This window comes from Panthera tigris, chromosome C2 (assembly GCF_018350195.1).
Source record: "Panthera tigris isolate Pti1 chromosome C2, P.tigris_Pti1_mat1.1, whole genome shotgun sequence".
Taxonomy (NCBI): Eukaryota; Metazoa; Chordata; class Mammalia; order Carnivora; family Felidae; genus Panthera; species Panthera tigris.
This window is the reverse complement of record NC_056668.1, coordinates 101,530,335-101,553,294: the sequence shown is the minus strand read 5'-3', so window position 1 is coordinate 101,553,294 and position 22,960 is coordinate 101,530,335. Positions and strand designations below refer to the sequence as shown.

The 22,960-nt window shown below is 36.0% G+C and overlaps 1 long non-coding RNA gene across 2 annotated transcripts in view; it reads left to right on the top strand.

Moving 5' to 3' along the window:
- The first annotated feature begins 7,981 nt into the window (after positions 1–7,981).
- LOC122230503 overlaps positions 7,982–22,960 on the top strand; it is a 45,793-nt gene continuing 30,814 nt past the window's right edge. For both annotated transcript variants that reach the window (XR_006207492.1, XR_006207493.1), the window contains exon 1: positions 7,982–8,059. This is a non-coding gene — a long non-coding RNA (uncharacterized LOC122230503). The remainder of the gene's footprint in view (positions 8,060–22,960) is intronic.

Below are 22,960 nucleotides of genomic sequence, written 5' to 3'. Positions count from 1 at the left end.
GCAATACCAAGTTTTAAGTTGTAGCTTTTTCAACTCATATGATCATCAGTTTTTCACACTCTTACTGCTGTACAATTATTTATTGGGTTAGTTGACAGATAATAGCTGTATCACAAAAATTAAAATTCTGGGGATCATACTCTTGTGCACAACAATGAGTATATAAGCTAGAAAGAATATTATCATTAGGAGTGTATTCCTAAGACGATCCCCATATTTCACAAATCTTGTCAATGAATGTAATTTAAAGCCAGGCCAAGAGAAATCTCCTGCTTTGGCACCATTCTTTTTGAGAAATCACCCATTTTCCTCATTTCAATATTTCTATATAAAGTTAATTAGGTAGATAAGAGCCCCATGGAAGAGGGTAGGAAGGGCGGAAAGGAGGTGTGTGCTACACAGACTGGCAGGAGGGAGTCCAGGGGTAGAGGGACAGGCCTCCAGGCAAGGCAGAGCCCCTGAAGTCTGGCTTGCAAAAGTGGAGGGGGCAGACTGCGTGAGTTTTGACAGCCAGTGGGACTTAACATCTGGAATGTTAAAAGTGAACAGCTCTGCTCTCGGAGAACGGGAAGGACAAGAAGACTCCAGGAGGGAGAGTTGTTGAGCCCTGGAAGGACAGAGCTCAGCAGGGGAACAAAAGCACTGGCAAGCACCATTTCCCTCTCCCATCCCCCAACTGAAATCCCAAAGATAACCAGTTCCCAGCACCAATCTTGCTTGCACCATGCAAACGCCCAACACTGTGCTTCTGTGGATCCATCCCTCAGACGGGCCTGCCTCCCTCCCGGTGCTACAGGACCCTTCCGGCAGGGGACCACCGAGGGCAAAGCGAGCTAAGCTTGCCCTTCCCACCCCTGTGCACCTTGTGGATTGAACCCAGCTAATACGCCCTCAGCCAGATCCCATCGAAGCAGCACCATAAGATGGCAGTGTGCAGGTAGCCGAGACAGGAGCCACACCACTTGACAGTGAGTCCTGCCCCTGGGAGAGGGGAAGGTAAGGTACACACCAGTCTGACTATGGCCCCAGTGGGAATAGGTGAATTAGAAGATAAGATTATGGAAAAAGAGGAAGCTGAGAAAAAGAGAGATAAAAAAATTCAGGAGTATGAGGGGAGAATTAAAGAACTAAATGATGCAATCAAATGGAACAATATCCATATCATAGCAATTCCAGAAGAAGAAGAGAGAGAAAGGGGATGAAGGTATACTTGAACAAATCATAGCTGAGAACATCCCTGCTCTGGGGAAAAAAAAGGCATTGAAATCCAAGAGGCACAGAGAACTCCCTCCAGACTGAATTGAATTGATCTTCTGCACGACATATCATAGTAAAACTGGCAAAATACAAGAATACAGAGAAAATTCTGAAAGCAGCCAGGGTTAAACAGGCCCTAACATACAAAGGTAAACACATAAAGGTGGTAGCAGACCTATATACTGAAACTTGGTAGGCCAGAAAGGAATGGCAAGAAATCTTCAATGTGATGAACAGAAAAAAAATATACAGCTGAGAATCCTTATCCAGCAAATCTGTCATTCAGAATAGAAGGAGAGATAAAGGTCTTCCCAAACAAGCAAAAACTGAGGGAATTCATCATCACTAAACCAGCCCTACAAGAGATCCTAAGGGGATTCTGTGAGTGAAATGTTGCAAGGCCCACAAAGTACCAGAGACCTCACTACAAGCATGAAAGCTACAGATATCACAATGACTCTAAACCCATACCTTTCTATAATAACACTGAATGTAAATGGACTAAATGCTCTAAATAAAAAACATAGGGTATCAGAATGGATTAAAAATGAAGACCATCTATTTGCTGTCTACAAGAGACTCCTTTTAGACCTGAGGACACCTTTAGATTGAAAGTGAGGGGATGGAGAACTATCTATCATGCTACTGGAAGTCAAAAGAAAGCTAGAGTAGCCATACTTATATCAGACAAACTAGACTTCAACTTAAAGCTTGTAACAAGAGAGAAAGAAGGGCATTATGTAATAATGACAGGGTCTATCCATCAGGAAGAGCTAACAATTATAAATTCTATGCGCCGAATACGGGAGCCCCCAAATATATGAAACAATTAATCACAAAGATAAGCAACCTTATGGTAAGAATGTGGTAAGTGCAGGGCACTTTAATACTCTACTTACAACAATGGATAGATCATCTAGACACAGGATCAATAAAGAAACAAGGGCCTTGAATGACACATTGGATCAGAGGGACTTGACAGATATATTTAGAACTCTGCATCCCAAAACAACAGAATATACTTACTTCTCGAGTGCACATGGAACATTCTCCAAGATAGATCACATACTGGGTCACAAAACAGCCCTTCATAAGTATACAAGAATTGAGATCATACCATGCACACTTTCAGACCACAATGCTATGACACTTGAAATCAACCACAGGAAAAAGTCTGGAAAACCTCCAAAAGCATGGAGGTTAAAGAACACCCTACTAAAGAATGAATGGGTCAACCAGACATTTAGAGAAGATATTAAACAATATATGGAAACAAATGAAAATGAAAATACAACAATCTAAAGGCTTTGGGATGCAGCGAAGGCAGTCCTGAGAGGAAAATACATTGCAATCTAAGCCTATCTCAAGAAACAAGAAAAATCCCAAATACAAAATCTAACAGCACACCTAAAGGAAATAGAAGCAGAACATCAAAGACACCCCAAACCCAGAGAAGAAGAGAAATGATAAAGATCAGAGCAGAATTAAACAATATAGCACCTAAAAAAACTGTAGAGCAGATCAATGAAACTAAGAGTTGGTTTTTTGAAAAAATAAACAAAATTGATAAACCTGTAGCCAGGCTTCTCAAAAAGAAAAGGGAGATGACCCAAATCGATAAAATCATGAATGAAAATGGAATTATTACAACCAATCCCTCATAAATACAAGCAATTATCAGGGAATACTATGAAAAGTTATATGCCAACAAACTGGACAACCTGAAAGAAACAGACAAATTCCTAAGCACCCACACACTTCCAAAACTCAAACAGGAAGAAATAGAACACTTGAACAGACCTGTAATCAGCAAAGAAATTCCATCAGTTATCAAAAATCTCCGAACAAATAAGAGTCCAGGACCAGACGGCTTCCCTGGGGAATTCTACCAGACATTTAAAGCAGAGATAACACCTATCCTTCTCAAGCTCTTCCAAAAAATAGAAAGGGAAGGAAAACTTCCAGAATCATTCTATGAAGCCAGCATTACTTTGATTCCCAAACCAGACAGAGACCCAGCAAGAAAAGAGAACTACAGGCCCATATCCCTGATGAATGTGGATGCAAAAATTCTTAGTAAGATACTAGCAAATCGAATTCAACAGCATATAAAATGAATTATTCACCAAGATCAATTGGTATTCATTCCTGGGCTGCAGGGCTGGTTCAACATTCGCAAATCAATCAATTGGATACATCACATTAATAAAAGAAAAGAAAAGAACCATATGATGCTGTCAATCGATGCAGAAAAAAGCATTTGACAAAATTCAGCATCCCTTCTTAATAAAACCCCCCGAGAAAGGCGGGACGGAAGGAACATACTTAAACATAATAAAAGGCATTTAGGAAAAGCCCATAGCTAATATCATCCTCAATGGGGAAAAACTGACAGCTTTCCCCCTGAGATCAGGAACACGACAGGGATGTCCACTCTCACCATTGTTGTTTAACATAGTGTTGGACATTCTAGCATCAGTAATCAGACAACAAAAGGAAATCAAAGGCATCAAAATTGGCAAAGGTGAAGGCAAGCTTTCACTTTTTGCAGAAGACATGATATTAGACATGGAAAACCCAATAGACTCCACCAAAAGTCTGCTAGAACTGATACATGAATTCAGCAAAGTCGCAGGATACAAAATCAATGTACAGAAATGACTTGCATTATTATCCATTAATAATGAAGCAACAGAAAGACAAATAAAGAAACTGATCCCATTCACAATTGCACCGAGAAGCATAAAATACCTAGGAAAACCTAACCAAAGATGTAAAAGACCTGTATTCGGAAAACTATAGAAATTTTATGAAGGAAATTGAAGAAGACATAAAGAAATGGAAAAACATTCTGTCCTCATGGATTGGAAGAATAGATATTGTGAAAATGTCAATACTACCTAAAGCTATCTACATATTCAACACAATCCCAATCAAAATTGCACCAGCATTCTTCTTGAAGCTAGAACAAGCAATCCTAAAATTTGTATGGAACCACAAATGCCCCCGGATAGCCAAATATTGAAGAGGAAGACCAAAGCAGGAGGCATCACAATCCCAGACTTTAGCCTATACTACAAAGCTGTAATCATCAAGACAGCTTGGTACTGGCACAAAAACAGACACATAGACCAATGGAATAGAATAGAAACCCCAGAACTAGACCCACAAACGTATGGCCAACTCATCTTTGACAAAGCAGGAAAAAATGTCCAATAGAAAAAAGTCTCTTTAACAAAGGGTGCTGGGAGAACTGGACAGCAACATGCAGAAGAATGAAACTAGACTACTTTCTTACCCCATTCACAAAAACAAACTCAAAATGGATGAAGGACCTGAATGTGAGACAGGAAACCATCAAAACCCTAGAGGAGAAAGCAGGAAAAAACCTCTCTGACCTCAGCCTCAGCAATTTCTTACTTGACACATCCCCATAGGCAGGGTAATTAAAAGCAAAAATGAACTATTGGGATCTCATGATGAAAAAAGTTTATGCACTGCAAAGGAAACAATCAAGAAAACAAAAAGGCCACCAATGTAATGGGAAAAGATATTTGCAAATGACATATCGGACAAAGGGCTAGTATCCAAAATCTATAAAGACCTCACCAAACTCCACACCCAAAAAACAAATAATCCAGTGAAGAAATGGGCAGAAGACATGAGTAGACACTTCTCTAAAGAAGACATCCAGATGGCCAACAGGCACATGAAAAGATGCTCAATGTCACTCCTCATCAGGGAAATACAAATCAAAACCACACTCAGATACCACCTCATGCCAGTCAGAGTGGCTAAAATGAATAAATCAGGAGACTATAGATGCTGGCGAGGATGTGGATAAATGGGAACCCTCTTGCACTGTGGGTGGGAATGCAAGCTGGTGCAGCCACTCTGGAAAACAGTGTGGAGGTTCCTCAAAAAATTAAAACAGATCTACCCTATGACCCAGCAATAGCACTGCTAGGAATTTACCCAAGAGATACAGGAGTACTGATGCATAGGGGCACTTGTACCCCAATGTTTATAGCAGCACTTTCAACAATAGCCAAATTATGGAAAGAACCTAAATGTCCATCAATTGAAAATGGATAAAAAAGTTGTGGTTTATATATACAATGGAACGTATTTGGCAATGAGAAAGAATGAAATACGTAGCAACGTGGATGGAACTGGAGAGTGTTATACTAACTGAAATAAGTCATACAGAGAAAGACTGATACCATATGTTTTCACTCTTATGTGGATCCTGAGAAACTTAACAGAAGACCATGTGGGAGGGGAAGGGAAAAAAAAGTTACAGAGGGGGAAGGAGGCAACCATAAGAGACTCTTAAAAACTGAGAATAAACTGAGGGTTGATGGGGGGGTGCGAGGGAGGGGAAAGTGGTTGATGGGCATTAAGGAGGGCACCTGTTGGGATGAGCACTGCGTGTTGTATGGAAACCAATTTGACAATAAATTTCATATTAAAAAAATAAAGTTTATTAGAAAATTGTAAGGTTTAGAAAATCTCTAGGAATATAAATATGTAGATATGTATATGATGTATATGTATATATGTGTGGCGCATGTGTGTATGTGTGTGTACACACACAACAGTCTTCATTAATGACAGCATAAGAACTTCCTTGAGAAACTGAAAAAGGGTAGATGATGCCTCTACTATATGTAACTACTTATCCATTTTTGTTACTATTCTTCTCATTACATCAGTAGTCTTGGTGGAATTGACCATCCCTGGGTAATTCTTTTTACCATGGCATGGATGATAACTCAACTTTTTGAACTTCCTTCATAGCTTGAAATGAGACAGCATTGGAATAGAAAATGACTCTCTAAAATTCTTTCTTTGTGAACAGGCTTAACATGTTGAGCACTAAGTTGTTACATTCTTCTTGAACTAGAATATTTTTCCCCATGGCTAATCATCTAAATTACTCCATTTGCAAGCTATGGTGGTAAAAATATGTGAAAATCCTAGACGAGGACCTGGAGCTATAACTGGCCCTGGGAAATAAATCTGAGGGAGTACTAAATGGTAGCAGCTATGTAACAGAACAGTCAGTATTTGAGGCAAGACGCTCCTTCACATTTTTCTAGAAAATGAAGAACACCTTAATTGAACAAATGCAGTACTAAAAATTAGGAGCTAACCATCGGGGAATTTTATTGCCAGAGTATTGCAGTAGGATTATTTAGTAACTTGTACTTCATTTTTTGTTTTCTTAAAAGAAGTAATTTCCACCTGTCCAGTCCTAACTCTACCCTCAACTATAGAACAGGGATAAAGAAAGGACACATGGTGTTTTAGGCTGAGTATTGCCTGTTAAACTTCATTCATGGCACAGACACATAAATGCAAATATTATTGAATCAGTAATATCTGTTCTGAGATTTGTTTGCCTTTTTTCACTAATCATTTTTTCTTCTTTTGTGTGGATCACATCATAAACTACATTCAGTCTGTCTTTATCATATCTATAATGGTAATGATTTTCAAAAACTCATTATGTCTATTTTTCCATTCTTGTCTCAGAATGAATATTTTGATCTTTCTGACAATAGTATAGAGACTGACAGAAGTCTCCAAAGCAAAATAGGAGCGTATCTAAAACCTGGTATTTCTCTGAGCATTTTATTATTGAATCGACCATTTTTAACTGGCTATTGCTATCTTATCAGAAAATAAACAATGGTGCCCATACTAATAGTTATAGGCAGAAGGTTGGTGGAAACAAACAAACAAACAAACAAAAGCCAAAACCCTCACTTTTAAATGACAGAAAATGGCACCTAATGCTGAGTAGAATGACTTAACTAAAAAATAAATAAATAAAACAATACAAACCAAAACCAAATAAAATGATAGAGACACAAAATAGAAAGGTAAGATCTTGATTCAGTGCCTTAGGTGAAAGTTGTATCTCACATTGTCAGTAGCATGATTTTATGATCTTTGAATAGCTCTCTTTCATTTGATGTCTTCTATTTATGGAGGACTTTTGAGAATGCATAGTTTTAAAACTCTCACTGAGGTGGAGACAAAGATGATAAAGAGTGACAACTTGTGTGTCTTTTCAATTGAGGGTCATCTATTGAAGGACCTATCTCCTGGTGATTAACTGCTATTCTAGTGGCTATAAGTATATGACAGTGTGCCATTTTTAATGCACTTCTAAGACATTTTAATTTTAGGAAAAGACATCAAAAAAAGTCCTCAGATTTTGAGCTTGTGGAGACTCCTTGGAAGGATCCTGAGAACAAGCAGATTGCACCTGGATGCAATAAGGCTAAGTTTATTTCATGAGTCCTTTTAAGACCTTTTCATGTCATCTTAAACTACTTTAAAGTCCAAAATTGGGGGAGAAATAGCCAACTTTGTAGAATAATACTTGATAACTTTTACTGTGAGAATCCATGATTCTGTAGGGCATACAGGCCAGAGAGAACACAATTATCTATGGAAGCCCAAGAGTATCTGATTGTTTGGATACTATGAATTGAATAATGTCAGTGGCTAGCTCTCCCTGAAAATGGAGGAGGAACAATAATATTTTATATAAGACAAGGATTTCCAAAGCTCTTTTATACAGTCTCAACAAACTGGTTGCCCTTATCATTAGAGTAATAGATTGGAATTCTCAAGTTGAGAACTCAAAATCTAAGTGTGACATCAGCAGGATGGAGGATTATGAAACGCTAGACACTCCTTGTCATGGAGACATGGATTAACAACAACATTCTGATATAATACGTCAGTGAGAAATTCAGAAAGCAGTTAAAAGGTTCCTACATCCCAGGTGAGAGCAAAACTAATTGCATCAAATCCCCAGTAGGAAATTTGTGACACTTTCTACTCTCTCAGGCTTCTACCCTCCAACCCCACATTAAGTGCAGTACATTTGGGAAGATACCTCCAATTCACATCTTCCTGAGGCAGGAAAGTCAAAAGTACATCCAATTGACATTTAGGGAGGCTAACCAAGGGACCACTTTTTGTCTCTCCTGTATCCAAGTACTGACAGGAACTGGGCACTTGGCTGGGGTCTCTGAAAACAAATATGTTAACTGTGCACTTGAGTCTGCAGCACCATAGATGAAGACTAGCAGTAATCCCAGTATGGTGATTTACTACAGGACCAGAGAGGGTGCAATATCACAGACACCAGGGGGATCCTTCTGAGCAGAAACTAGCAACCTTTTCAGATTGGAGATTACATCCAAAAGCCCAGAGAATATGTACCCAGAAAAGGCTTGAAAGGTCTCCAAATCTCTAGCAGTAATGAGACCACAGGGTCTGAGATATTTGGCTGACTCTTCAAATGCTGAAATCCCAACAAAATATAATAAGACATGCAAAGAAACAGGAAACTGTGGTACATTCAAAGAAATATATTATATCCCAGAAGTTGAACCAGAAATTGAATTATCAAAGAAAGCAAAATTACCATTGTAAGGATTCTCAGTCAATTTAAAAGAGATCACAGATAGACAACTAAATGAAATCAGGAAAATGTATAAAAAGTGAGTGTATGACCAGAGGGATAGAAAATATTTATTAAAAATAAACAAATTTGGACCTAAAAGAATATAACTGAATTGAAAATTTTACTAGCAGAAACAACACCTAACTTGACCAGATAGAACAAAGAATCTGAATTTGAAGGAAAGACTTCCAGATTTACCAAGGCAGAAGAGCAAAAAGAAAAAAAAAGAAGACACATGAAAAGATCCTAAGGGATTTATAGAAGACCATCAAGTAGAACCATGTATGCATTATGGGAGCCCCAGAGGGAGTAGAAAGGAAAAGGTGCAGAAAATTTATTTAAAGAAACAATGGATTCATTTTTTTTCAAATCTGAGAGAGAAATGATCACATAAATTCAAGAAACTTAAAGAACTCCAACTAGGATAAATTTGAAAACAGCTACACCAAGACATGTCATAAGCAAACTGTCAAAATCACAAAAAGAAAAGGCAAGAACTTTCATGTATAAGTAAACTCAGATTATCAGTATTTCCCAAGAGAAACCTTATAGGCTATAGGGAATGAGACGTTACATGCAAAGTACTGGAGGGCAGGGGAGATTGCCAACCAAGAATACATTATCCATTAAAACTGTCCTTTAAAAACAAAGAAAAAATTAGGACTTTCCCAGGTAAACAAAAACTAAGGGAATTTGCCACCACGAGGCTTACCTTGTAAGAAATGCTAAAGAGTCCTTTCTACTAAAGTAAAAGATGATAAGCAGCAACAAAACCACACAAAAATATGAAATTCCCTAGGAAAGGCAAATATAAGATGGACCACATGTTAGGCCCCGAAATTTAACAAATTTAAGGAATATCAAAACTATACAAAATATCTTGTCTTAACAAATTTTAAAAGATTGAAACTTATAAAAAGTATCTTCTCTGACCACAGTGGTATTAAACTAGAAATAAATAGAAGGAAAATGGGAAAATCCACTTGGAAATTTAGAAATGCCTTCTTACACAACAAATGGGTCAAAGAAAAATTATAAGAGAATTTAGAAAATATCTGAAGATAAATGAAACTGGAAACACAATACATCAAAAGAGATGCAACAAAAGCCGTACCAAGATGAAAGTTTGTAGAGGTAAACATACTAAAATTTAAGAAAGAATCAAATCAATGACCTAATCTTATGCCCCAAGACACTCCAATAAGAACAAACTAAACCCAAAGTGAGCAGAAGGAAGGAAATAATAAAAATTGGACCAGAGATAAATGATAGAGGAGAAATAATAGAAAAAAATTGGTAAAACCAACAAAATGGACAAACCCTTAACAATCTAAGAAAAATAAGTAAATTCAGAAATAAATTGTAGAACACTACTATAAACAATTTTTAACAATTATAGACAAAATGTATAACCTAGATGAAATGGATAAATTCCTAGAAACATATAGCCTAAAAAATCGAGCCATGAAAAATACATAATCTGAACAAAACTACAACTTAAGGGCTTGATGCAATAGTCAAAACCTGGCAATATAAAAACGTCCAAGACCAATAGATTCCCTAGAGAATTCTACCAAACTATTTTTTAACGTTTATTTATTTGAAAGTGAGAGAGTTTGAATGGGGGGAGGGGCAGAGATAGGGAGAGAGAATCCCAAGCAGGCAATGGAGCTAGATGTGGGGCTGGATCCCACACTGAGAGGTCATGACCTGGGCTGAAATCAAGCGTCAGATGCCTGGGGGGGGGGGGGGGGGGGGGCGCCTGGGTGGCTAGGTGGCTTAAGCATCAGAATTTGGCTCAGGTCACGATCTCGATCTCGCAGTTCATTAGTTCAAGCCCCACCTGAGGCTCTGTACTGATAGCTAAGAGCCTGGAGCCTTCTTCAGATTCTGTGTGTGTCTCTCTCTGCCCCTCCCCCACTCAAGCTCTGTCTCTGTCTCTCTTTCAAAAATAAATAAACATTAAAAAAAAAAAAAGAGTCAGATGCTTAACTGACTCAGCCACCCAGGTGCCTCACTACCAAATTTCTAAAGAATAACAGCAGTATTTCTCAAACTCTTCCAAAGACTCAAAGAGAAGACGACATTCCCAAACATATTTTATGAGGCTGGTATTACCCTGATAGCAAAACCAAATAAAGACACAACAGAAAAAAACAAAAACAAACAAACAAAAAAACCACAAAAAACAAAAACACCTACAGACCAATATCCTTGAGGAATACTGATGAAAAGTCCTAAACAAAAAACTGGAAAACCAAGTTCAATAGCACATTTAAAAGATTATATGTCATGAACATATGGGATTTATATCTGGAATGTAAGATGGTTAAATATATAAAAATCCATGTAATTCATAACATCAGTAGAAAGACAAAACCATATAATCATCTCATTAGAAACTGAAGAAGAATATGACAAAATCCATCACCCTTTCATGATGAAAACATTTAACTAGGAATAGAAAGAAACTATCTCAACATAATAAACACCTATATGAAAATCCCACAGCTAACATAATGGGGAAAGACTGAAACCTTTTCTTCTAAGATCAGGAATGAATGAGCAACACATTTGTTTCCCACTACTATTCCAAATGATACTGGAAGTTTTAGAGCAATCAAACAAGAAAAAGAAATAAAAGGCATACAGATTAGAAAAGAAGATTTAAATTTATCTATATTCATATATGAGAATATATTATATGTAGAACATCCCAAAGACTTTACACACAACCACAAACAAACAATAAAAAGCCCTGGTACAACTAACAAATTAATTCAACAAAGTTGCTAGATATAAAATCAATAGCCAAAAATCAATTGCATTTCTATACCTTAACAATGACTAATCTGAAAAGGAAATAAAGAAAAAAAATCTGATTTACTATAGTACCAAAAAGTAAAAATAAAACACTTGGGAATAACCGAGGAGGTAAAAGACTTAAATGACTTATACACTGAAGATTACAAACCATTGGTAAGGAAATCAAAGACAACCAAAGAAAGAAAGAGAAAGGAAAAAAAAGAAAGAAAGAAAGAAAGAAAGAAAGAAAGAAAGAAAGAAAGAAAGACAGACATGACCATAGATTATACCACTTACTATTTAAATGTCCACACTACCCACGACACAAAGCAATCTACAGCTTCAATGCAATCCCTATCAGAATCTCAATGTCATTTTTCGCAGGAATAGAAAAAAAAAGTCCCACAATTAATATGAGATCTCGAGTGACCCCAAACAACCAAAACAACATTTTTTTTTCTTTTTGAAAAAGGAAGAGTTGGGAGGTGTCACACATCCTGGTTTGAAAACATACTATAAAGAAACAGTAACGAAGATGATGTGCTATAGGCATAAATTGTGTATATAGGCCAATGAAACAGAATGGAGAGTGCAGGAATAAACTCTTGCAAATATGGTACAGGGATTTTTGCCATGGTGCCAAGAATGCAAATGGGGAAAAGCAGTTTCTTCAATAAATGGTGGTGGGAAAACTGAATATGCATATGCAAAAGGATGAAGTTGGAGCCATACCTTACATCCTATACAAAAATTAACTCAAAATGGATTAAAGACCTAAATATAAGACCAAAAACTATTAAAACTCTAGAAGAAAACGTAGGTTAAAAGCTTCTGGAGGTTGGATTTGATTTGATTCTTTTGATATGACACCAAAAGTATAGACAACAAAATTTTAAAAAACAGACTAATGGGAGTTTTACAAAAGAGCTAATGTCAGGAATTCACAAGGAACTTCTACAATTCAACAACAACAAAATCCACATAACCCAATTTAAAAATAGGTGAGACTTAAATATTTCTCCCAAGAATATTTACTAATGGCCACTAAGCACATGTCAAGATGTTCTCTTTTACTAATCATTAGGGAAATGTAAGTCCAATTACCTCACACCCTAAGGGTGGCCACTATCAAGAGAACAAAAAATAGCAAGTGTTGTTGAGAATGCAGAGAAATTGGAAACCTTTATACACTCTGGGGAATGTAAAATGTAAACACCATATGGAAACCAGTATGGAGGTTCCTAAAAAATGTAAAATAGAATCACCATACAATCTAACATCCAACTTCTGAGTACCCAGAAGAATTCAAAGCAGGATCCCAAACAGATATTTGCACACTTGTGTTTATCACAGCATTATTCACAATTATCTAAGACGTGGAAACAACATAAATGTCCATCAACAGGTGACTGGATAAAGAAAATGTGATATATACATAAAATGAATTATGCAACCTTAAAAAAGAGAAGTCCTGTCACATGCATCAAGGTAGATGAAACTCCAGGGCTATATGTTAAATGAAATAAGCCAGTCACAAAAGGACAAATACTTTATGAGTGTATTTATATGAAATATGTAAAGTAATGAAGGAAACAAATAAGTATTTGCAAGAGCTGGAGGAATTAATGTTCAATGGGTAGAGTTTAAGTTGCAAAATTAAAAGATTCTAGAGAGCTGTTGCATAGCAATGTGAACATATTTAACACCATTGAACTAAACTCTTAAAATTGTTATGATGACAGATTTAAGTTATGTGCTTTTTTATCATAATAAAAATCTAACTATAGTTTTGCTAGCAACATAGCCATAGCTGTTCGTCAAAGTGAACCCGCCATCCATCTTGAGAATAATGAAATGATAATCAGGATTCTGGTTTTCAAAATTCATCCTGGAGGTGGTTGTACAAAATCTATTTGGAGATATTTAAAAGAATCCTACTTTTTGCACTCTTTCCATATATACCGTGTACACAAAATTATCTTGGTTACATATTAGACATTTATCAGGAACATTTTCAGCTATTTTTGTAGATTGCTGAAGTTGATTGAGTATACTACTGGCGATTTGTTTTGGCTATGGTGGGTAATTTGAGGTAATTTTTTTGCAAGATTCCATTTGATCCCTTATGATGTCATCAAATATTATCCTAAAGGCCCCAGAGATTATAATGTTATTTACAACCACATTTTCCAAATATTTCTTTTCTGATTTTGGAGATGATTGCTGAGCCATCATGGGTTCTTTGATACTCTCCAAAGAGCACTTTATTACCTGGGTAGATTTTGGTGATTGCTCCCTTTCTGGTATAAAGGTCAGCTGAGGCATTTCGTAGGTATTACTCCCTTTTGTACAAGGCTTTACCTTTATACATCTAGGCAATAGAGCACTTAAAATATACTCAATCGTTATAAAAAAATAATGTTTATTTTTGAGAGACAGAGCGTGCGCACGCGCGCACAAGTGGGTGAGGGGCAGAGAGAGAGGGAGGCACAGAATCCAAAGCAGGCTCCAGGCTCTGAGTGGTCACCAGAGAGACCCCTGTGGGGCTCAACCTCACAAACCATAGATCATGAGCTGAGCCAGTCAGATGCTTAACTGACTGTCACTCAGGCCCCCCAAAATATCTTTACTCTTAATTAAGTTTCTGAGATCAAATAATCTTGCGGTTTCTGTATTATCCCAAATCATGGCCTACTCCAAAAGTATTGCTTCTGTCAGCAATTAGCTTTCTTATTTATTTCCACATGCTTAGCAACCTCAGTGAATGATGAGTGAGTTCTATAATCTCAACTGAGGTTTGTATCTGGTAAGGGGACCTATTCTAGGGGTGAAATCAGATTTGTTGTGTTGTATAATGCCTGACATTTTCCTGTTCACATCATAGACTATGGTCCCTCAAATACAGAATTTTCTAGGGAAGACCATTTTAATAAATGTACTTGAAAAATGGACAGTTGTCAGAAAGATGGTAGAACATTAGTGAGTTTTCCCTTCTTTTAGTAGTAAAAGGAAAGTTGGATGGAAATGTTAGAGGAATAAAGGGATATAAGAATTTACCTCCAAGGTATAAACCATATCCTAGGGGATTTATTACTTTTGACAATATTAACACATGAATTGGAAGTTTAATATTCTTTATGAGCTAAAATAGGAGGTAGGTAGTTGTAATCAATCTTAGAGGTCCCCTCATATTTAATACAAAGAGGTCATTTGCATATTTGGATAATACGAGAATTACAGGGAAATCTATGGATCCTCAAGGTCTTAATACTTGAAAAGTACTAAGGACAGTGCCTCAGTAAACACCATAGACATAAGTGTCTCAGTATATTGTTGTGTTTTCCAAAAAATAAATGACATTTTTTTGTTGCAAAGGGACACTCATGTAAAGATTATAGACTGGGGCATGGGAAGTATCCATGGGTTATTGAAAGCAGACTCTGAGGCAGAACTTGTGTGACAATGACAGATGTTTGAGTTTCATATTCCCATACCTTCATCTATCAAAAATTTGTAGACTTGTTATTTAATATTTAGATGAATATCTCCATGATTATTTAAAGATAAAGTAGAAAGTTGGGCACTTGATTCTCATTCAGATCACCTTCACTGATCAGCCGCTTAAGTTTATTTTTCAGTTTGTTTTTTTTTTTAGTGAACAGGACACTTTCTTATAGAAACAACTGCTTGCAGTTTCTGCTGGTGCCTTCTTAAAAGGCTCTCTTCTCTCATACATTCCTGTATATGTAATGACCAGAAGGGATCACCTATTGTTTTGTTTGTAAGGCTATCAGCATCAGTTTTTCCTGGGTCTCATTCTACTTTATTCTCAATGTTCAGAAAGTAGTTGGAGGTCTGGCAATGGGACAATCTCCTGTTACAGTTTTGATGTAGTTTAATCTCTCTGTTTCTGGTTAAGGCTAGTTACAAAACATGAAGACAAAGATTGGACACATCTGCTTTGAGAATGTACATCTGGTTGGTGCATAAAAGGATTAACCTATTCCTGAAGTCTTTTCTTTGCTTGTAGGACTGTATTAAAATATAATCTATTTTCATGAATGCAAAGATATTATAGAGAATTTTTAGCATTTTGAAACCACCCTAGTTCCTTATGCAAAATGGGGTCTCTCAAATCAGGATCTTCCTTTTCTTCATTAACAATCCATTACATGCATGTGAGATTCATTCTTAGAACTACTCTAAATTCTTTTATAAATTGATGTTCATCTTTTTGGGTTTTAGGATTTTAACAATATCTTTCACCTATTACCAAGACAAGGTCTTAAAATAAGCTATAAGGGGCTTGTTTTATTCTAATTATAACTCAACTTTAATAGGCAATTAGGCATTGGAAGTTTCATTTTGGGGGAGGGGGGTCAGCCGATAGATCAGATAGAAAGGTAAAGGCAGAAAGCAATGGACTCATATATGATAAGGGAAGGCATATGTTGGAATAAAAACCATTAAGTTCAATTTATTGTTTGGGGAATGTAAAAGAGTTAAGTTCTTCATATACTTTGCCTTTGTGACACAATTTAAAATGATTTTGTAATCTGAATCTATTTGGAAGCTTTCTTACATCAGTTAAATGCAGAACATTGGATGATTGGGGTTTTACTTTTTTTAATTCTAACTTATTTTTCAGATGAATAATTTATTTTATTTATAAGTTTAGATTTGGCAAACATAGGAAGAAAAGGGTCTTAGTGAGCAAATCTATTTTTTTTTGAAAAGCAAGCGGTTTTGGGTTTTTGTTTTTTGTTTTTAGTGTGTAATTTATTGCCCAATAGGGCAACTGTTGCCCAGATGAGCAAACTATTTGCCTAGATAAATTGCTTTTCAAGAATTTGCTGAAGCAAATTGTAAAGTTATTTATTGGTTTGTGGACTCATTTTCTGGGCAAGCATTTACTGAAATAAATACCTAAGTTAGGCTGATAAAGACTGTCTATGTTCTAAGTCCCAACAGTTGAGTTATATTGAAACACATGGTATCAATTTCACAGAAAAGTGTAAATCTTCTTTTCAATTATTAAAGCAGGCTATTGGTATCATTGGTCCTAAATTTATTGGGGGGAAAAAAAGGTAGAGTCTGCATACTCTATCACCCAGATCTTTGGGAAACATGAAGTTATACAGGAATTTTATATATAAAAATCCATACATACTATGTAGTAAAGAATTTAACCTGCCCAAGGAGAGGTCTGGCCTTTTCTTTCAGCTCCTGAGAGGTAATCACTAATATTTTGGAATATCCTGCCTGATAAAAGTGCTTGTTTCCTTGGGGGCCTTGGGACACACTAAGTTGTCTACCATTGTGATTTCTGGTAAGGATCCCAGTCTTATTGTATCAACTGGACCACCAGATGGCCTGGAGGGTGAGGTCAGCCATGTGGACAGTTAACCATGTCCTGGTGATAAAGTCCAGGTAAAGTCTCTACCCATGATGTGTCCTGAGTAACCTCTTGTTGCCAAAACTACATGCATTTGTCATACATAATTGCTGGAAGGAGAGGGCAATTGGAAACTCCATGTTTGGAAACTTTTAGACGCTGCCCATGGGTCTCTTCCCTTCACTGATATTAATCTGTGTCCTTTTATTATAACAAACCATAAAAGTGAGTATGACTGCTTTCAGTGAACTCTGTGAACCCATCCAGGAAATTAACAAAGCTAAGAGTGATCTTAGCAACCACTGAATTTGCAACCGGTGTCAGAAGTGATGTTGATCTTGTGGTCTGTTTCATAACTTTGCATATACATATATACATGTATATATTTAATATATGTATGTGTATATACATAAATACGTACACATACATACATATATACTTGCCTTCCTCACTTTTAATATATGAGATATGAAAATGTTACTTTTATAGATGCTACATAGTGTATATCTATCATACAGATGTATCAAGAATTCAATCATGAAAAATAATTCATCTTTTAAAATAGTCTTGCAGAAGTTTTCATTTACGAATGAGCACTAAAATATTATTATTTTGAGGTTTTCTAGTTTATTTTCATATAATTCAGTCAAAACTGTATAAAATATTACATCAGTGCTCTCTTGAAATGCTTACACATAGTTAAATATAGATGTATTATTATTTCTCTATTTTAAAACTTTAAAGGCATTTCTTTAATATTACCCAATTTTTCTTATAAAAAGATTTGTATGATAAACAATTTCTTTCATTCAAAAGAAATAGAAACTTGGTTTAATTTAAAGGGAAAAATATGACTGCAGATGATTTTCTCTGTAAGATTTTATTTTCCTTTGGTTAATTGGGATAATTTTATTTTACTTTAGCAACCAGAAAACTAAGAATCAAATTGAAGCCCAATGTAAAATATAGTCACAATCAGATAATTAAGGTTAAGTCCTTTAATATCTGTATCTAAATATTTTCCTAAATACTAGCACAATGTTTCTGAAACAGAACTGATTATTATTTACTAATGGCAAATAATGCACCCCAGTTTTCCTATGCCATAATTTCCCCCCTCTAGTGTGATGTGATGAGAAGCAGATATCACCCTAATATACCAGGTCAGGATTATAGGTAAGGAATAATAATAATAATAATGAATCTGTGCGTTTATTAGAATTGAGAGACAGCTGATGTTTCACCCCTTCCCATTTTGAGAGTCTCCTTAGGAACATAAGGAGAAGGTCCTAGGTCCTCTTGCTTTGTAATGTAAATAAATTTCATCAGGGGAAAGGGTATGGGCCTGGCTGGCTCAGCACATCCCTCTTTTTTTTTTTAATTTTTTTAATGCTTATTTATTTTTGAGAGAGACAGAGTGCGAGTAGGGAAGGGGCAGAGAGAGAGGGAGACACAGATTCTGAAGTAGGCTCCAGGCTGTCAGCCCAGAGCCCGATGTGAGGCTTGAACTCACAAACGGTGAGATCATGACCTGAGCTGAAGTCAGACACCTAGCCAACTTACCCCCCAGGCACACCCTCAGCACACCACTCTTGATCTTAGGGTTGTGAGTTCAAGTCCCACATTGCTCGCAGAGATTACTTAAAAATAAAATCTTTTTTAAAAAAATTCTTCACTGGGGACGTAAACCTGGAGTTTCCAGTCTTACAACCCAGGTATGTCTCTGCCACTGCTTTACCAACTGAGTTTATGTAATATTCTCAATCCTTTATTGTTGTTTCAAAAATATTCACAGCATCTTCACTGGGAGTAGAATCTATGTCAACAAGCCACTGATTTTGATCCATAAGAAGCAACTCTTTCATCCTTTGAAATTTTATCATGAAATTGCATGATGTAAATTCATTTACATCTTCAGGCTCCCTTTCTAGTTTTCATGCTATTTCTACCACATCTGCAGTTATTTCCTCCACTGATGTCTTGAAACCCTCAAAGTCATCTGTGAGGTTGAAATCAGTCTTCCAAACTCCTGTTCATGTTCATTTTTTACTTCTTCCAAGAATCCATTCTAAAAGGTTTTCAATGTACTTTGCCCAGATTCATCAGAGGAAACATTATCTATGGGAGACAACTATATTTCTTCCACAATAAGACTTGAAATTTGAAATTACTTTTTGATCCATGGGTTGAAGAATAGATATTTTGTTAGGCATGAAAATAACATTAATCTCATTGAATTTCTTCATCAGAGCTCTTGGATGGCCAGGTGTATCATCAGTGAGCAGTCATATTTTGAAAGAAATGTGGTTTTTTTCTCTCTTTCTGAACAGTAGGTCTCAACAGTGGGCTTAAAATATTTAGTAAACTATGTTGTAAACAGATGTGCTTTTACTCAGGCTTTGTTATTCCACTTCTAGAACAGGAGCAGAGTAAATTTAAAATAATTCTTAAGAGCCCTAGGATTTTTGGAATGGTCAATGAGCATTGGCTTCAACTTAAATTCGCCAGCTGCATTAGCCCCTAACAAGAGAATCAGCTTATTTATTGAAGCTTTGGAGCCAGACATTGACTTCTCTCTAGCTATGAAAGTCGTAGATGGCATCTTCTTCTACTAGGAAGCTGTTTTCACTTATACTGAAAATCTTTTGTTTTAGTGTAGCCACCTTCATTATATTTAAATATTCTGGATAACTTGTCACAGATTCTACATCAGTACTTGCTTTACCTTGAACTTTTGTGTTATGGAGATGGCTTCTCTCCTCAAACCTCATGAACCAACCTGTGCTAGCTTCCACCTTTTCTTCTGCAGCTTCCTCACCTCTCTCAGCCTTCATAGAATTGAAGAGAGTTAGGGTCATGCTCTGGAGTAGGCTTTGGCTTAAGGGAATGTGTGATTGGTTTGATTGTCTATCCAGACCATTCAGACTTTCTCCATATCAGCTATAGGCTGTTTTGCTTTCTTTTCATGTGTTAAAAAGTAGTACTTTTCATTTCCTTCAAGAGCTTTACCTTTTCATTCACAACTTGGTTGTTTGGTGTAACGACCTAGTTTTTGGTCTATCTCAGCTCTCAACAAGCCTCCCTCACAGAGCTTAATCATTTCTAGCTTTTTATTTAAAGTAAGAAATGTGTGACTCTTCCTTTCACTTGAACACTTAGAGGCCATTATAAGGTCATTAATTGGGCTTAATTTCAACATTGTTGTATATGAGGGAATAGGGGGACCTTAGGAGATGGAGAGAGATGGACCAGTCAGGAGGACAGTCAGAATACATGAAACATTTATTAAGTTCACCATCTTATATGGGCACAGTTTGTGGAACCCCCAAAATTACAATAGCAACATCAAAGATGACTGATCACAGATCAACATAACAAATATAATAATAATAATAATAATAATAATAATAATAATAAAGCTTAAAGTATTTTAAGAATTACCAAAATGTGACATAGAGACACAAAGTGAGTAAATGCTGTTGGATAAATGGTGTTGATAGATTTGCTCAACAAAGGTTGCCACAAGCCTTCAATTTGTAAAAAGTACAGTATTGGTGAAGCACAATAAAATGAGGTGTGCCTTTATGCCACTTAAATTTTTGTTTTCTGTTTGTTTCTCCATTTTTGTAGAGAAAAATATTTAGTCTCTCTGTGTTCTCTTTCCTGTGGGTTCATTACTTTGTAGAATTCTCTTTTTATGGTTTTTCTAAGGATTGTTTTAAGTATACATTACATCAAATGCAATGTGTGCAACGTGTGTATGCATTACATTATATTAGAATTGATTGTTGCTATTATTTTAGAGTTTTACTAAAGTGTAGAAATCTTATGTCTCTTACTATGCCTTTGGTCTTCCTTATTTGTAACTGTCTTCAATATTGCTATAATTTTTTTATTTAACCACCAAGCAAAATTGAGAAAACTCAAAAGAAGGAAAATCTATTGGATTTACCTTTACTTACTTTTTTCTATTGCTCAAGATTCCTTCTTAATCATTCTCTGAGGGTGAGTTTTCTGACAACAAATTCTCATTGTTTCTTTGTATCTGAAAATATCTTGATTTCCTTTTCATTCCTGAAGGATATTTTAACTTGATATAGGACTCTGGGTTGCCAGTTCCTAAGAAAGGGACACTGATGTATCACTTCCTTCTGGTCTCCATAATTTATAATGAGAAATTCACTTTCATTTGAATTGTGTTTCCTTCACTGATGAGGTTTTGTTTCTCTCTCACTGCTTTCAGTATCTTTAGTTCACAGTTCTCTCCGACACCACCTGGGCATCTGTGAGGGTGGATTAGGGAATTTTATTGTATCTTTGTAAGTGGTGGATATCTAGCCTCTCTACTCAGCTTTTGGTGGTATGGATTGGGGTGGGGCCAGTACTTGCTGTGTTGTTTGTCTGTAGTCTAACAGTTTTCTAGAAGTTTTCTGTTGTCCAAAGCTGTTCCTTTCCTTGTCCTTTAGATACAGACAGCAGGAATTTTGAAGGATTACTTGCTCCCATTGACATTTCTGAGTTTGTGGCTTCTTCAGCACAAAGTATGGGAATCGTGGCAAAAACAAAACTTAAGACCTCAACACTGTGTCTTCCATTGGGTTGCAAGATCCATAGCCAGTCTGGTTTTGTATGTAATGTTCAGGGGGTTTAGTTGTATTTAATGAGAGAAATGTGCAAAAGTATGTTTCCTCCATCTTTCTGAAAGTGAAATCCTTCCATTGGCTTTGTAGATGGCATTTGTTTCTTTCCTCTTTCTTTCCATCTGTCATCTATATACCATCTATTATCTATCTGTCTCCAAAATGTTCCAAAATTATCTTTGGTTCATTATTCTATAATGCCTCATGCATTCCCCTCCCTATTTTCATTTTTAAACAGATTCTACACAAAAACTGTGAGGAAATCTTAAATCAGTTTTGTTCTGAGTATATGTGCAGGAAAATGTGCTCAGTTTGCTAGTTTTCTTTTATGGCATATAACATAATAGCTATACTTATTTATAGTCCATTATTCTGCAAAATAATTTAAACACCAGAGGGTTAAGTATGCAGTGACTTCCAAGGTGTATCTAGGAAATGTAATCTAATCAGGCAACTAAGATATACCCTCCAGCAAGTAGAGTATATGAAATTGTTAACCTAAGGTTAGAAATAATTTCAGAGGGAATGACTTCCAATTAAATGCAATTCCTGTCTCAGTGTAGGCGGAATCAGCATTGTACATGCAATTTTATGCATTGCAGAAATAAAACATCATCAACAAGTAATCAAAGATTCTAAACCTCATGACCAGATTTTTCTTCTTTTCTGTTTTCTAGATGAACTCAATTTCAATCTATCTAGGACCATTTCAATAACATGGAAACATTTCTAACACAGATATCTATATTACTAAAACTGACTGATTTACATAATCAGCATATCATCAGATATTGAGTACTGGGAATACTTGTAAAAAAATGTCTAGAGCTAGAAACACTTTGTGAACAATACTGCTTGTACTATGGTTCTATAATAGTGACCAGCTGTACCTATGGAACAATCTCATTTGGTTTTTATTACTTTTTATTTTTAACTTTAGCACTAAAGTGCTGAGACAGCTAAGTAAGCACAGAGCACTTTTTGAATACTAATCTCTTAGATAGCAACCTCTGTTATAGCAAATACATTTTTAATGGAAAAAAAAGATAGAAAGTTTGAACACTAAATTAATTTAGAATTTACCTTTTTTTCTTATGAGATGTAAATTTTCTACCTCGTGATTATTCTTTTTATTACTTTAGTAGAGTAAATGTCATTTGCAGAACTCGTGAGCTGCTACAGAATACTATTTATAGCAAAAACAACTGCTACTTTAATCATATTGACACACTTTATGGCTATGCTGTAAAGTATTTTTTATACCTGACACTTATGACAGAAAACCAAATCAAACTAAGCCTTATGATTGCTGTTACTCTCTGAATATATGAAGCAGAAGAATGTAATAATAACTGAAAATATATTTTCAGGAAT